We start from the raw sequence: 5,000 nt of genomic DNA, 5'->3' as shown, positions 1-5,000 counted from the left end.
AAACAAGAACGCGTATGGTTCCCTCAGCGTTTTGTAATCTGCTTTGCTTTCCAGCTCTACAGAGCTGAAAATTTAGAACATAAGAATACAAGAATGAAGGAGACTACAAGAGACCATAAGGCGTACACTAGGCAGTTCCATGTCCATTACTGGCTATCGTCCCCATCCGTAAATTTACTTTGTTCCCTCTTAAAACAACCGATAGTTTCAGTGTTCCCTACATGGTTACTGAGTCTATTCCATTCGTTAAACACTCTATTGGTAAACCAGCGTTGCCTATATCCTTCTTATCTCTAAAAGGATATATATACGTATATTCACTATAAACCCACTATTGGAGATAGTAGTCGAAATATACAGTTTCCCTGTATTTTCCGTTATTATTTCTCTAATAGTGGGTTTATAGTGAACTTTTACAAATGTGTTATAACATACCAATTTCCAATATACGTATATATGTATGTATGTATCTCTAAAAGGAGAAATTATTAAAGAAATAAGAGAAAATAGTAATGTTCAATAGGCATTAAGAATGAAAAGGAACAAATAAACAGATAAAACAAAAACAAAACAAAAATAAGATTATTAAAGAAGGAAGGAAAATAAGAAAAAAACAATGAATGGAGGAAGAAAAGAATGGATTTCAACGAAAGAAAAACACAAGAAAAAAAACACAATTCATAAGAAATTGAAGAAAGAAGGAAGAGGTATAAAGAGATAAGATGGAGATAAAAGAGATGATAGATATGAACGAGGAAGATGTAAGAGACAGTGTTCGTTTTGTTAGAACCTGATGGATGATGCAATACTGAGAGAGAGGGAGAGTGAGAAGAGGAGAGGAGGGTAAGGAAGGAAGACACAGGAGACAGGGGGAGAGAGGGGGAGGGAATTGAGAGAGGGAGTCGAACTGAGAGAGAAGGAGAAACGGGAAGGAAAGACAGAGGAAAAGAGAGACATGGGAGAGGGAGAGAGAGAGAGAGTAGAAGAGAGAGGAAGGGAAGGACACGGAGTGGAATTGAGAGAATGGAAATGAGAAGAGGGGAAGAGAAAGCCAGAGGAAGGAAGGAGAGACAGGAGAGAAGGGGAGGGAGAGAGAGACAGGAAGGGAAAGGGAGGAACAAAGAGGAAGAGAGAGGAGAAAGGAAAGGTGAACAAGGAGAGACAGGAAAGTAGGGAAGGGAGAGAGAGAGAGAGAGAGAGGAGAGAGAGAGAGAGAGGTGGAGAGATACAGAGGGGGAGAGAGAGAGAGGGGGGGGAAGAGAGGGAGAGGGAGGGAGGGGAGGAGAAAGAGAGAAGGGAGAGAAAAAGAGGGAAGAGAGAAAAGGGAGAGAAGGAGAGAGTGGAGAGAGAAAGGAGGGAGAGAGAGGGAGAGAGAGAGAGGCAAAAAAAAGAGAAGAAGAAAAAGGATAGAAAGAGGGAGATGGGGAGTAGAAAAGATATAGAAGGAGTGAGAATGGAAGATTGAGAGAGGGAGTGGAATAGAGAAAGAGAGACATAAGGCAGAGGGTGAAGGAATGAGAGAGGATGAAAAAAGGGTGAAGGAGGAGGAAAAGGGAGGAAGAGAGAAAGGAAGTGGCAGAGGGAGATGGAGAAGGAGAAGAAGAGGGAGAAATGAGACGGAGAAGGAGAAGAAGAGAGAGAAAGGAGGCGGAGAAGGAGAAGGAGAGGACGAGGTGGAAGTAGGTGAGCAGGTACCGGAAGTGTGTGAGAAGGAATTAGAAGAGGAGGAGGAGGAGGAGAAGGAGGAGGAGGAGAAGGAGGAGGAGGAGGAGGAGGAGGAGGAGGAGACAGAGTAGAAGGACCATCAGTGGCTTAGGGAAAAGAAGAGAAGAGAGAGGCGGGGGGAGGGGGGATGAGGAAGAAGAGAGAAAGAGAGAGGAAGGGGAGGGCAAAATGAGAAAATAATAGGCTGGAGGTGATAGATGTTGATGCGAGGTTGAGTGCTGTTTCGAAGGCGGGGAAGGAATTCTTTGAGGATACAAGAAGCCGCGACCCTCTGGAAGGGCAGAAGTCTTCACGGATCGGAGTCTCAGGAGCTACTGGGACGGGCTCTCGTCTTGCAAGAAGACGATGAGACTCTTCTTCCTCCTCCTCCTCCTCTTCATCCTCCTCCTCCTTCTCCTCCTCCTCCTCCTCCTCTTCCTAATCCTCTTCCTTCTCCTCCTCTTCCTCCTCTTCCTCCTCCTCCTCCAACTTCCTCCTCCTCCTCCTCTTTCTCCTTCTCTTCCTCTACTTCCTTTTATTCTTCCTCCTCCTTTTCCTCCTCCTCATGCACATCTTTCTGCTCCACCTCCTCTTCCTCCTTCTACTCCTCCTCTTTCTCTTCCTCCTCCTCCTTCTGCCCCTCCTCTTCCTCCTCCTCCTCCTCCTCCTCCTCCTTCTCCTCTTCTTCGTCTTGGCCGAAGCTGCTCGGGAGGCTTTTATTGATCCACAATATCCGTTGTTTTTACACGTGTTTAAGGCCGTGTCCTATGCGATGCTGTTTTCGCACACGCACACAGACACGCACATGAATGCACACGCGCGCGCACACAACGTGCGTACTCGCTCAAATGTACACACACATACACACACGCGCGCACACACACACACACACACACACACACACACACACACACACACACACACACACACACACACACACGCGCGCGCGTGTGTGTGTGGTCGACGCACGCATACGATTACACAAAAGATAGCGAGCATACACGTATGTACATACGCACACACACACACACACACACACACACACACACACACACACACACACACACACACACACACACACACACACACACACACATACACACACACACACACACACACACACACACACGCACACACAGACATACACATGCACACACAAACAAGCACACACATACACACTTATACACATACATCCACGTACATACGAACACATACACATACATTTACATATATATCCATGCACAAATATGCACACACGAGCACGAATCTCTTACATATGAAGAAGCAAGTTTATTTGTAGTATATATTTCACTAACTGTACTATACATGATGTATGGAGGAAATGATTACTGATTTATGGGAAATTACAATTTTTTCACTATGTCTGCGTGCGTGCGCGCGCCTGTGTGTGTGTGTGTGTGTGTGTGTGTGTGTGTGTGTGTGTGTGTGTGTGTGTGTGTGTGTGTGTGTGTGTGTGTGTGTGTGTATTTCATTTATTTTTCAATTTGTTTAGTCATATTCTCTTTTATTTATGTTCCTTTCATTATCATTAGTACTGTTATCAACAACTATTGATTATCGATTAACGATTAGATATTAATTGCTAAACATTAATTAATGATTATTTCAGTACCCCTTCTCTGTTCCCTTTAAAAGTTGTTAGAGCATAACTTTAACAAACATCTTAACTAGACACCCTTTGGCCGTGATGCGGTTGGCACCTTGTTCGCTTACCGTGTACGTCATTGCGTTTGTTTGCAGACCATTGCTTCCCAACTCGTCCTCTGGCAGCGCGTAGAGTGATGTCATCCTTAAGGTCGTTCCACACTGGGCAGATTCTTGTCAACTGTTGCGCGTTCGCTCGAGTAGAAATGACTTCGGTTTCGATTTTTTTTTTTTTTTAACCTCCATATGTCAGATTTATCTTTGCGTCATATATTGAGAAGATGAATAACGAAATAAAAGAAAGTTTACCTATACGAATGTCAGACATATTGTCGAAATGTTCTTGGGGAAGTCTAGAGTAATGTAAGCGAAGTCTTCTTCTAGCTGTTCAAATTCATAACATCGGACGAGAATCAGCGGAGTGTGACGCAGGTGTCATTTATGATCATCTTACAACTCTCATACATCACTTTTTTATTTCTAATTTATCTATTTATTAATTCATCTATTTATACATATACACACATGAATACATACATCCCTACGTAAATACATACATACATACATACATACATACATACACACATCCGGCATCGTTATAGACAGAAAGATTTTCAGTCAGCATGTTTGATTATTGTAAGTCATTGTATGTATGTATGTATGTAATGTATGTATGTATGTATGTATGTATGTAATGTATGTATGTATATGTATGTATGTAATGTATGTTTGTATGTATGTATGTATGTATCTATGTATATATGTGCGTATGTATGTATGTAGATATATATGTATGTAGATATATATGTACGTATATATGTATATGTATGTATGTATATATGTAAGTATGTATGTATGTATGTATGTATGTATGTATGTATGTATGTATGTATGTACCAATAGCCTTGTCCCTCTTATAAATGGGGTGGCCGAAACAAAGCACGCCTAAGCTCCTTGTGAGAGCAAAAAATTATAGAGAGAGGGGAATCCCTAGTCTTTTTACTATGGTGTCTTTTTTAGTATGAATCTGTATCTGCGTGTGTCTGTGTGTCTATGTTTTTTATGATCTTAGTCATATTCAAAAAATGCCCAAATTTAAAAACTGTCTCCATCTGGATCTGTCTGTGTCTGTGCCTGTGCTTATGCCTTTGTCTGTCTCTGTGTGTGTGTCTGTTTATCTTAGTCACGTTCACAAAATGCCCAATTTTAAAAACTGCATTTCACAGGGCCCCATGTTGTACAACATTGCATCGGTCAGTGTTATGTTGCAGAAGGCAGTGTTGTTCTGAATTGGGTCATGTGACGTCACACTAGAGGACATTGGGTGGCACTTGGATGACGCTGTTTAATGGTTTGCAACTTGACCTAACCTGACCTTACATGGCCCCATGTCTGCCATCTTTCTTTTTTTTGTCAGAATATTTTGTGTGGATTTGTATATTTCTTTATGTGTGAAGTTGCGACAAATGGAATAACAAACCATGACACAGTGACTCGAACCATTGTGGTAAGCAGCCGCACATTCAATGGCTCGAGTCCCAGTGACATAGCTTGTCAATCCATTTCTTTATGCACATGTGCGCGCACACGCACACCTACATAAATACCTATACATATATATGTAGTGTGTT

Source organism: Oratosquilla oratoria, chromosome 26 (genome assembly GCF_046742065.1).
Source record: "Oratosquilla oratoria isolate Oo_2021 chromosome 26, ASM4674206v1, whole genome shotgun sequence".
Lineage (NCBI taxonomy): Eukaryota > Metazoa > Arthropoda > Malacostraca > Stomatopoda > Squillidae > Oratosquilla > Oratosquilla oratoria.
Note: the sequence above shows the minus strand (reverse complement) of the source record.